At 35.1% G+C, this 13,062-nt stretch overlaps 1 non-coding gene across 1 annotated transcript; it reads left to right on the top strand.

The window, feature by feature from the left end:
- Positions 1–2,510: 2,510 nt before the first annotated feature.
- On the top strand, positions 2,511–2,617 carry LOC112067376 (U6 spliceosomal RNA). The gene has a single exon (XR_002893240.1). It is a non-coding gene; the product is annotated as a U6 spliceosomal RNA (small nuclear RNA).
- The last annotated feature ends 10,445 nt before the right edge of the window (positions 2,618–13,062 follow it).

The raw sequence follows: 13,062 nt of genomic DNA, 5'->3' as shown, positions 1-13,062 counted from the left end.
AGAACTAAAAGTCACTAAGCAGTGTATAAATGAGTCATGAAATAAATGGTATGCATAGTAAATAATTTAATTTCAGACTACAAAGGATCACTGTGGAACTAGGCAAACTAAGAAGACTTCATGGAGGTGTTCTAGAGATTTGTCCTCTAAAAAGAGATAACTAATGACCAGATATTGAGATTTATTTGTACCAATTATATATTTTCAAAGATATGTAAAAATTAAGAATTTCCACATAACAAATAAAGTATAGGAAATGTTCTATGCCTTTAAGTTTATCCAAGCCAAACTATATTTAGCTCCCAGTCTCCCTTGGCCAAGTTCGGTGAAAAGAACAACATCAATAATTTTTTGTGTTTTACTACTATATTTCATTCCCCTGCACACCTCTCTCTCTCTCTCTCTCTCCCCCACCACATCCTCCATTCTTCTCACTCATTTATTGTACCAAGATATCAGATCTTACAAAGGCCAAGAAAAATAAAGAAGGTTCTTAACCAATGGTTACTCTTGGCCATTTTAAAGCATTCACTGTCCTTGTTAACATAATTCATTCAGAGGTGGACAATGCTGCTATGGGCTCAATTCCATGTTGTCAAAACTGTCTCTATGGACTTTCTACTAGTCTGTCAAGTCAATGTTGAGCTCACTGCCCAACTTCCTGGGCACTTTCACAGAGAAAGCTAGTATAAACTTTCCTCTGGGGTAAGGAGGACTAGAACATGTGAAAACACAAAGCTGACCTTTCTGTCCAGAAAGTATATATATATTTTTTTATTCTGTTGTTGGTAAATCTATTCCAGCAAAAAGCCTAAGAACAAGGTAATAAAATTATCAATACATTGTCCTGCCACAAGTGATAACTCACTTTTTCTTTTATTTAATGGTTACCAACTTCCAGAAAAGAACTACCTTGCTAAAAGGGGAGATTAAAGCACATGAATCTTGAATACCTATTAGCTGCCCAAATATGAGAGAAAATGTATAAATGGCCTTGGTAATAAGAAAATGAAAAGGCATTTCTGTTTAGTGATACATCTAACATACCTAATAACAATCATTTTTGCTCTAATTCTGCTACCATTTTTAAACTATTTGGTATTCATTGTAGTTTATCCAATCATAATAAATTCATTTGACATTTGGAGATTGTAGACTGAAAATTGTCATACAATTTGTGTATTTTTCAGGGTCAACTGCTCACCAATACTATGAATTTTTTCCTACTTTGAAAACTCAGCTGAAACAATAGTTTTTCATAATTGACAAGAAGCACATAGCAGTAATCCTGTTTTTTTTCCTCTCTTTGCATTTTTGATGGAGGCACTTTTAATGCAGCATCTCAGTAGCAGAGATTGCCACTGTTAACATGTTGATTCAATCGGTCTTCAATCTATACAACCAACTGAGGAATATTAACCATATTTTACATTTCAGTAGTCAATCTGCCTATTCTATTTATTTTGTGAATGAAATAGCTAGGTATAATTCTTGGTGGTCATATTAACAAATGGTGTCATTATTGGTATAAAAATAATAACACTGCATTTAAATATGATTTCTCTGTTGACAGCCTCATTTTGCAGGAAGTTAAAATCACTCCCATCAGGGATATAACAAAGTTAAGTGTTTTGCCCAGCACACTGAGCTATTAAGATAATAAAAAAACTTTTTTTCTTACATTCCGATCTTTATAACTACCTTAATCCCTGCTCCTCACTGAATACTGTCTATAAATGAATATACTCTGCACATTTTAACTACATCTGCCAAAACAAGCTACACAGAACCATGGATTTGTGGAACATAATTGCTCAAAAATTCTTTGGCAGTTTTGAAACTTGGTTGCACATTGGAATCACCTGGGGAGCTCTAAAAAATGCTGTTGCCTGGGTCACGCCCTAGAGATTCTAATTTAATTGGTATAGCTGAGGCTTAAGCATCAGTAGTTTTAAAAGCTCCCCAGGTGATTCTAATACACAGCCAAAATTGAGAACCACTGTTCTAAACCCCTGTTTTACAGATGAAACAATTAACCCTATCAGTGACACATATAAATTTGATGTTAGAACTAAAGCTAAAACTCAAGTCTTCAGAATTCCAGTTAATAACTCTTTTCACTAACTCAAGGGTTTTCGTTTGTGTTTCTCTGGGCCTAGGGTTCCTCGGAGATACTTCAGGGGCCATGGAAACAACAGAGTTGAAAGAGCAGAGGTCTGATCTCAATCACCCCTAACAAGAAAAGCTTCAATTTCTCTTTTTTAAATGTTGGACTGCATTGCAAGTTTTTTTCTAGGGAAAAAAGAAAAAAACAGAGGAAAAAATGTCTACTTGCCAAAAGTAAAAATAAGTTTTAAACTGTTTCAAATAGACCATGTATATGTATATATAAAACAAGAGATCACCTTCTCAGAAAGAGAAAGAGAGAGAGAGAGAGAGAAGGAGGGAGGGAGGGAGGAGGGAGGAAGGAAGGAAGGAAGGGAGGGAGGGAGGGAGGGAGGGAGGAAAGAGTGCTTGCTTCAGCAACACACATGTTAAAATTGGAATGATACAGAGAAGATTAGCATGGTCCTTACACAAGGATGACATATAAATTCATAAAGTGTTCCATTAAAAACAAAAGAAGAAGAAATTATGACTTTTCAAAGATAACCCCAGGCCAGTGGATAAAGCTATATATATTAAAATGTAAATCTGGGGATTTGATCAGTTTAAATCTAACACAATGAAGAGTCCTTAGGGCCAGAAAGTGACTGCTTTCAACATCCCAGTGTGTATTTTATAACTCTTAAGGAGGACTGTGTCCTTCCACAGTGTGAAGTAGACTGAGAATGCCCTGAGGAACCTAATTTTGAGAAGATAAGTGGACTTTTCATTAAACAAAGAAGAAAGGGAAGTTGGACAGAGTGTAAGGTCAGGAGAGGAGCCCAGAAAAAACTGTAAGGACAAGGACAGGAAAGTTGGATAGAAAATGCTAAGACAGGAACTCTGGTTCCTGATAAAAACTAGACTTACACTTATTTTATAGGCTAAATGATAAAGGCATACAACCTGAGAAGAAGAGAAAGTGGAGAACAGCTGTTTCATCATCATAATCTCTGTCTAGAACACCTCCATCCATTTTATCTTTGGAGTAGGCTGGAGCAATGAAGTTAAACTACAGTGCTGAACTTGGCTATTCATCAGCTATGATACCAGCTAAGACTCAATCAACATCTACCAAAATCTTGGAAGTTGCTACTTAACATTTGTCTCTATAGTTTTATTTATTCATTATTTCTGCCTTAGGATTTCCAGCAAATATCCACTCTTATACTTTTATTTTGATAGATTTATATTTCCCACTATTACATAAAATCTGAAATAGAATCTCATCGATAATTTTATTAATAACTGGAGATGATAATTTATAATAAAAATAGTTATCATACATTGATCACCTTCTACGTGCCAAAAAACGAGTGTCACCCTATAAATATTATCCTTAATCACCACAAAAACACTATGAAGCTAATGTTGCTATCTTCTTTCTTCTCATGGGGAAGCTTGGGCTCAATAAGGTTATTTTGTCCAAGGTTACACAATTTTAATCTATTTTTGTCAAGATTTCCAAAGCCTGTGTTCTTTCCTCTACTACACTATGCTTCTTCATTCTCTCCAAAGACCCCTGAATCAAGTGGAAATGTCCCCATGTTTCTGAAATATGTAGGCCAGCAATATTAAGCATATTTGAAGCTACTTTTTTCCATTAATGTGACTCCATTTTCCTTTGTACCCAGACATCCTTGGGAAACTACTATTTTACCATGAGTTGCAGATTAAAGTAAAATAAAAAAGTAATTATAAAAAGCATTTCATGACATAGGAGGACGTTTATTTCTGAATGAGACTTTACAAAATATCATCAAATTTTATGAGCTTTAAGCATCGGATGTTAATGAATCTGGAAGGTTATCTAACATATAATACTTAATCTTCTGCTTATCTACCTTATAGCAGACAAACATACTTATTTTTGAAAATCTTTTTTTCTTTCCTCTTGCAGAATATCTAGTAAAAATTTGACATTGTTATCACTGAGTTTAAAATGCTAAATGGTTTCCTATTAAAATTCTTAAAAATATAATATAGAGGTCCCTTTTTTCTCCCATTTACCAAGGATGCATATTTTAACTCTTCTCTAAAATAAATCTACCACTGTATAAATCTAACCTAACATTAAAGTAAGATTAGAAGATCACAAATCTAACATAACACTAAAGTAAGATTTTGCTGGATCATTTTGTATTACAAACCCTGTATGCAGAGTTTTGCTAATGGCTGATACTTACTTGCAGTATAATAAATATTCAGCTTCCCAAGGGTGACTTCATTTCCAGTTTTATCTTCTTCCATATTTAAATCCTGTACCAGCCATCTCAGCTTACTGAAACAAAAAGAGCTAAAAATTACTGAGTACTTAATATATCCTAGGTATTTTAATCATTTTAGTTTTCAATTTGCTTTTTCTTAATTTTTATTGGAGTATAGTTGATTTACAATGTTGTGTTAGTTTCAGGTGTACAGCAAAGTGAATCAGTTACACATATACATATATCCACTCCCTTTTTTTAGATTCTTTTCCCATATAGGTCATTACAGAGTATTGAGTAGAGTTCCCTGTGCTATACAGCAGGTTCTTAGTAGTTATCTATTTGATATATATTCAATAGTAGCATGTATATGTCAATCCCAATCTCCCAATTTATCTACCCACCCCCCACTTATCCCCTGGTAAACCATAAGTTTGTTTTCTATATCCATGACTCTGCTTCTGTTTTGTAAATAAGTTCATTTGTACTCTTTTTTTTTCAGATTCCACATATAAGCAATATCATACGATATTTGTCTTTATGTGTCTGACTTATGTCACCCAGTATGACAATCTCTAGGTCCATCCATGTTGCTGCAAATGGCATTATTTTTTCTTTTTTATGGCTGAGCAATATTCTATTATATATATATATATATATACACACACACACACCACATCTTCTTTATCCATTCCTCTGTTGATGGACATTTAGGTTGCTTCCATGTCCTGGCTATTGTAAATAGTGCTGCAATGAACATTGGGGTGCATATATCTTTTTGAATTATGGTTTCCTCAGGGTATATGCCCAGTAGTGGGCTTGCTGGGTCACATGGTAGTTCTATTTTTAGTTTTTTAAGGAACCTCCATAGTGTTCTCCATAGTGGTTGTACCAATTTACATTCCCACCAACAGCATAGGAGGGTTTCCTTTTCTCCACCCCCTCTCCAGCATTTACTGTTTGTAGATTTTTTTTAATTTATTTATTTATTTATTTATTTATGGCTGTGTTGGGTCTTCATTTCTGTGCGAGGGCTTTCTCTAGTTGTGGCAGGTGGGGGCCAGTCTTCATCGTGGTGCACGGGCCTCTCACTATCGCGGCCTCTCTTGTTGCGGAGCACAGGCTCCAGACGCGCAGGCTCAGTAGTTGTGGCTCACGGGCATAGTTGCTCCGTGGCATGTGGGATCTTCCCAGACCAGGGCTCGAACCCGTGTCCCCTGCATTAGCAGGCAGATTCTCAACCACTGCGTCACCAGGGAAGCCCCTGTTTATAGATTTTTGATGATGGCCATTCTGACCAGTGTGAGGTGATACCTCATTGTAGTTTTGTTTTGCATTTCTCTAATAATTAGTGATGTTGAGCAACTTTTCATGTGCTTTTTTGCCATCTGTATGTCTTCTCTGGAGAAATGTCTATTTAGATCTTCCACCCATTTTTCGATTGGGTTATTTGTTTTGTTGATATTGAGCTGCATGAGCTGATTATATATTTTGGAGACTAATCCCTTGTTGGCTGCATAGTTTGCAAATATTTTCTCCCCTTCTGAGGGTTGTCTTTTTGTTTTGTTTATGGTTTCCTTTGCTATGCAAAAGCTTTCAAGTTTAATTAGATCCCATTTGTTTATTTTAGGTTTTATTTTCATTATTCTAGGAGGTGGATCAAAAAAGATCTTGCTGTGATTTATGTCCAAGAGTGTTCTGCCTATGTTTTCCTATAAGACTTTTATAGGATCCAGGCTTACATTTTAAATAAAACATCTTGATTTATCCTCATGACAGATCTATAAAGGATATACAAATATTACCCCCATTTTGCAGATAAGAAAACTGAGTTTAAGTAATATACCCAAATTTATTCAGTTAACAAGTATAGAGCATGGATTCAAATCCAAGTAGTCTAACTCAAGAGCCTTTTGATGACTTAGCTACTCTTTAACATACAACTTTCACTCCCTTTGGCACCTTCTCTAAGTCTGCCTTAAGTTATTGTAATACTTCACTGCCTGCACAAACTCAGAAATTAAAGGACAGAGTCTCTGTCTCTTTTATTCCTTTTATCATCTTACTATTTCCTAAGATAAGACCGGGACAAAATAGTTCAACAACTTGAACTAAATTATTAAATTTATTAGATGAATCATTTATTCATTCCATAAATATCTATTAAGCATGTCTCTGTGCCAGTTACTGTGATATAATATATGATAGAGATAGAATGGTCAACAATGTAGGTAAGGGTCTTCCTTACCCTCATAAAATGAATATTCTAATTTGGTGACATTATATTTATAAACTAATTCTAGGTGGTCAGTGATTTTGTTGTTACACTTTTAGTTGTCAGTGAAAGAAACACAATCAAAACTAGCTTAAGTTAAAAGGTAACTTAATGACTTACATTCCTGAGAAATCTAAGAGGTGACTGACTTCAGACACAATTAGATTCTAGGGTGTCAAAAATGCCATCAAGAAGTATTCTCTCTCTCCCTCCACCACCCCTTTCTCTCTCTCTCTCCCTCCCTAAGTTCTGCTTTCCTCATTCTGTTTTATCCTTAGGCAGAGCTCTCTCCATGTGATGGCAACAAGAGCTCCCAGGGACTCCAACTTACATCCTAGCGACTAAGAGGCAGGAAAGTACTTTTTCCTTAAAGTTCCGGCAAACACTTTTGGTGGAGCTCTCATTGGCCATGCTTGGGTCACACATCCATCTCTAAACCAATCAAAATGGTCATATTCATTGGCCTTGCCTGATGTGCTCATAGCTCATCCCTGTGGTAGGGGGGTGCAGCCTAGAAAACTGGGGAAAGGGAAGAGTGCCCATAAACCACATACCTACCACTATTAAGGAAAAAAAAGTGTTAGCTCCTCCATAAACTCACTGGACAAGAAACAGTTCTTTATCCTATCATTAAAAGAAATTACCCCTCATAAAATGATCACCACCACCAAAAAAGATTTTTTTTTAAAACCTTAGTTTGAATCATTTTGTTGTATTGGTAACTCTACTAAACACACCCATTATATTCAACCCATTAGTTTAAAAAAAGGGACAATCTCACCACAAAAGCAGCAGGCTATTAGCCAGATTCTAAACTGATGTATGCATTAAAATGGCTACAATTAAGAGCAATTTTTATTTTAAAAATCCAAATATTAACAAAACGTCTAATTGTTTCTTTTAGATAATTGGAATTATAATCTCTTCAACCCATACCACGTCCACAGAAAACCTTTCCTGAGCTCAGTTTAAACAATCTTCATTAGCATATCATCCGTTGATCCCAAAAATGCTTGGTAAGTAGTATCACAAATTGGTACATAAAAAGTGAACTCAAAGTCAAACTGATTTACATATTAAAATTCTGAAAAACAGAATTACAACAAATACAGCTATAATGTATAAAACAGTGGTAGAATGAAATTAAAGGGAAGGTCAGGGAATGGAAAGCAAATAGAAGTAACTGAAGTACTCTTTAATTCCTTTCACTTTGGCAGACTTAATATATAAGCAGTGAAAAACCACCTAGTTGATTATGGGAACACGGGGAGCAATCAGAGTTTAAAAAAAAACAAAGGAGCAAGAAATCAAGGTAGCTAAAGGGAATAACTTGGAAACAGATGAGAAATAAAAATAAAGAAAGCAGCTGACAAACTGAAAAAGGTGACTGGGGAATCCTTAGGGCACAATGAAGGAAAGTGGGCTTTAACAAAATGTAGGGACAGACTTTCAGCTACAATCAAAAAGCTCATGAGATATTAACAATGAGCCCATTAGTTAAAAACAGAACTAAATGCAGCTGGTATCATTTCAGAGTCCAGTAGATAGCATCAATCCACAAGAAAAAAATCCATCAGGAATTATTAGTGAAGAATGTAAAGGTACCAAATTGTATAGGCATACTGCATGAACTAGGCTAAGTACAGAGCAATAAAAAGGGGAGTTTAAGACACTTAAATAGGGCTTCCCTGGTGGCGCAGTGGTTAAGAATATGCCTGCTAATGCAAGGGACATGGGTTCGAGCCCTGGTCTGGGATGATCCCACATGCTGTGCAGCATCTAAGCCCATGTGCCACAACTACTGAAGCCTGCACGCCTAGAGCCTGTGCTCTGCAACAAGGGAACCACCACAATGAGAAGCCCACACCGCAGCGAAGAGTAGGCCCCACGCACCACAACTAAAGAAAGCACGCATGCAGCAACAAAGACCCAACTCAGCCAAAAATAAATAAATAAATAAATTTATTTTTTTAAAAAAAGACACTTAAATAAAAAGACAATGAAACAAAAAAACAATATTGATGGGAGCCTCTTCTTTCTAAGGGATTTGGGATTATTGTATCAGACAAGAAGTCCTCCTTAGGACAGTGAGCTCATGTAAAACAAAGAAATTCTCATTAAAATGCTGTTAAAGGAATGGAGACCCAGATTAGACTTCTACTTACATATCAACCTAATCTTTTTTTTTAAGTGTGACAAAAAGAATTCTATATGTTTTTCAAAGAACATTTTATTTTCTCTGGAGCACATAGCCAGACAGCATTTTGCAATTAGGTGGGAACATGTAAATGAGTTCTGAACAATAGAATGTGGGAGAAAGTGATAAATAATACTCCCATGCCTGGCCCTAAAATCTCTTGGGCTACCCTTCTAGTTCTTTCTCTCCTCTGTCCAAGGAAATGGTAGAGTCACCACATAAAAAGAGCCTGGTGCCTTGAGTGACTGCATGGAGAAAAGCCTCCCTGTGGACCCACAGCTAACTCTGACATAAATATTAAATGTTTATTTTATTAAACAGCTGATATCAACCTACCCTGGTTCATACACAAACACAGGTCCAAAACTCACTGAAGAAAACTGAATTGTTTACATTATAAAACCAGATGATTTTTTAAAAAGAGAGCTAAGGAGAGACAAGAAGGTAGAGTCCTGAAGAACAGCTAAAGTATAGGGATAGATGAAGGGGAGCAATTAGTGAGTTCACATTATTTGAAGTGGCAAAGGGGTATTTAAGAGAAAGGATGTCTAAAATAAACTCGAATTATATGCTGTGCTGTGCTGCATTGCAAATTAATCCCCTTCTTGGATGCCAAGTCTTCAGTAAAATTTGCTAAATGCAAAGCCTTAAAAAATGTTATCTTGATAGTGAAAGAATTGTATCAGTGTGGTGTCACAGCACTGTACACAGGAGGTGAAACAAAGAGTGAAGATTAAGAATTTAGTAACAGCAGCTTCTTTACCCATTCTGTGAGGACAGCATCACCCTAAAACCAAAACCAAGTAAAGACATTACCAGAAAGAAAAAAAAACTACAGATCAATAACTCTCATAAACACAGATACAGAAATCAACAAAACATTAGAAAATCAAATCCAACAAGGTATAAAAGAATTATACAGCATGAAAAAATATGATTTATCCCAGGTAACAGTAATGGGAAAACTGGATATTAACATGCAAAAGAATGAAATTTGACCTCTCTCTTACATCACTCACAAAAAATTAACTGGAAATGGATTAAAGAATTAAATGTAAGACCTAAAACCATAAAACTCCTAGAAGAAAATAGAGGAAATGCTCCTTGACATTGGCCTGGGCAACAATTTTTTGGACATGGCACCAAAAGCAAAGGCAACTAAAGCAAAAATAAACATGTGGGAATACCTCAAACTAAAAAGCTTTTGCTCAGCAAAGAAAACCAACAACAAAACTCAAAAGGAAACCTATAGAATGGGAGAAAATATTTCCAAACATATATCTGATAAGAGGTTAGTAACTAAAATATATAAGCAACGCATACAAATTAATAGCAAAAATAACAATAATAATAATACAATTAGAAAATGAACAGAGGACCTGAATAGACATTTTTCCAAAGAAGACATACAAATGGTCAACAGGACATAAAAGGATGCACAACATCACTAATCATCAGGAAAATACAAATCAAAACAACCTTGAGGTATCACCTTATGCCTGTTATAACAGCAATCATCAAAAAGACAAGGGATAAATGCTGGTGGGAATGTGGAAAAAGGGAACCCTAGGGCCTTGTTGTTGGGATTGTAACTGGTACAGCCACTATGGAAAACAGTATGGCGGTTCCTCAAAAAATTAAAACTAGAACTGCCATATGATCCAAAAATTCCACTTCTGGGTATACATTTAAGGGAAACAAACTGTTATCTTTAAGAGATATATGTACTCCCATATTCAATGCAGCATTATTCACAATAGTCAAGGTATGGAAACAACCTAAGTGTTTGTCAATGGATGAATGGATCAAGAAAATGTGGTATATATACAAAATAGAATATCATTCAGCTTTGAAAAAGAAGAAAATTCTATCATCTGTGACAACATGGATGAACCTGAAAAGCATTATGCTAAGTGAAATAGGCCAGGCAAGCAAAGAAAGACAAATACTGCATGGTATCACTTATATGTGGAATCTTAAAAAAAAAAAGTGTACTCATAGAAACAGAGAACAGAAATGTGGTTGCTAAGAACTGGGTTTGGGGAAAATAGGGAGAGGTTGGTAAAAGATTACCAACTTTCAGTTATAAGATGAATAAGGTCTGAGGATCTAATGTATGACATCGTAATCACAGATGATAACACTGTATTGTATCATTGAAATTTGCTAAGAGAGTAGAATGTTAGTGTTCTCAACAGAAAAAGGAGGGGTAAAAGGTATTGCATCTTATATTCATTGTAAAAAAAAATTTAGAAAAAAACACAAAAATTAGAGAGCTAAAAATACAGACAGCCCATAATCCCAACATTCAGAGTATCACTAGTATCATTTTAACAAGTATAATGTTAATAACTGATACTACCTTCTATATCCCTATTTTTTACCACTTAACCTTTAATCGTTGACCTTATCCTATGTCCTGAAAACCTCTTTGTAAATGTTATTTTAAGATAAATATGCCATACCTGTAAATACCATAAGTTACATAATCATTCCGCCCTAAATGGGAACATTTCAGTTGTTCTAATTTGGTTAAGTAGTATGGCAATAATAAAAATTATGTGTATACATGTTTTCTATAGTTTGCATTGCCTTAAAATAAATTTCTAAAAGATGAATTCTTAAGTCATGGTGAATCATATAAAATGAAGGCTGAAAACATACGTTGAATTAGAGAACTATAGTTACTTTTTGGAGATATCTTCTTCTAGCTGTAATTACAACATTCTCAAAGAAGATATGTAAGTACTGCTAAAATTAGCAACGGGCTGAAGGTATTGACATATTGTAAATTAATATTATATTCAAGTAGATTGGAGTTATTTCTTAAATCTGAAGGGAGGAGTCATAAAGGTTGGTTCGTTATCCAGTGGAATAGATTTTTGGGCTACTGTATTATTTGGAATGATCGATTTTAAGTACGTGGCATGACACACCCCTACATGCATCTTATTTCAAATGTCTAAGATGGCACAACCACTAGGCTTTCCTTATTGAGAAAAAGGCAATATTTCTCAATCCAAAGAGACACTGAAAACTTGTCTTAGCAAAAGATAAAGAACAAAATATATGTTTTTCCTAAATTCCTTGTTCTGAACCTGCATCCTTACGTTTACAACTAGTTTTACATAAGGAAGTCACCCATCCCCGACTTTTCCTTCTACTTGAAATCCAGCTGCATTCCAATTTGCTAATAAGTGAAAGATCAGTTGCATCATAGGCTTGACTAAATATCATTTCAAATGGCACATTACAAGATGGCAAAATCTATATTATTAACCAAAACAAAGAAACTGCTGAAGTCGTTAGAATAAAGGATGATAGATCTACGTGTGATATTTCCAGCAAAACACCAACTCTTGAGTTCACTTTTAGGCAATATTCTGGGAACAAAGAGATAAGATTTAACTAGCCATATTTTAAAATACATACTACAACGACATTATTTTTAAACCATGGTACTCTCTTGAAAAAAAATGGAAACTTGAAAACAAGTAGAAGTCAAAAAATAAATACACATGCATACAAAAACTTAGTATAAGATAAAGACGAGGCAATGACATTATTCCATAAATGATGTTGTAAAGCTGAATAGCTATTTGGGAAAAAAATAATTGCATCCATACCCCATACCTCATTCCGGTAAACATTTCAAAATATTAATACTCAAATGAAAAATGAAACCAGTTCTGAAGAAAATATGGGAAAAAATTTTCATAACCCAGGTTTGGAAGCTTTTCTAAGTATGACAAAACAAAGAAAGTAGAAAAGATGGATAAATTGGACCTAATTTTTTTTTAATATCTTTATTGGAGTATAATTACTTTACAATGGCGTGTTAGTTTCTGCTGTATAACAAAGTGAATCAGCTATATGTGTACATTTATTCCCATATCTCCTCCTTCTTGCATCTCCCTCCCACTCTCCCTATCCCACCCCTCTAGGTGGACACAAAGCACTGAGTTCATCTCCCTCTGCTATGCAGCTGCTTCCCACTAGCTATCTATTTTACATTTGGTAGTGTACATGTGTCCATGCCACTCTCTCACTTCGTCCCAGCTTACCCTTCCCCCTCCCTGTGTCCTCAAGTCCATTCTCTATGTCTACGTCTTTATTCCTGTCCTGCCCCTAGGTTCTTCAGAACCAATTTTTTTTTTTTTTAGATTCCATATATATGTGTTAGCATACAGTATTTGTTTTTCTCTTTCTGACTTACTTCACTCTGTATGACAGTCTCT

This window comes from Physeter macrocephalus, chromosome 9 (genome assembly GCF_002837175.3).
Source record: "Physeter macrocephalus isolate SW-GA chromosome 9, ASM283717v5, whole genome shotgun sequence".
Lineage (NCBI taxonomy): Eukaryota > Metazoa > Chordata > Mammalia > Artiodactyla > Physeteridae > Physeter > Physeter macrocephalus.
Note: the sequence above shows the minus strand (reverse complement) of the source record. Positions and strands in the feature narration are given on the sequence as shown.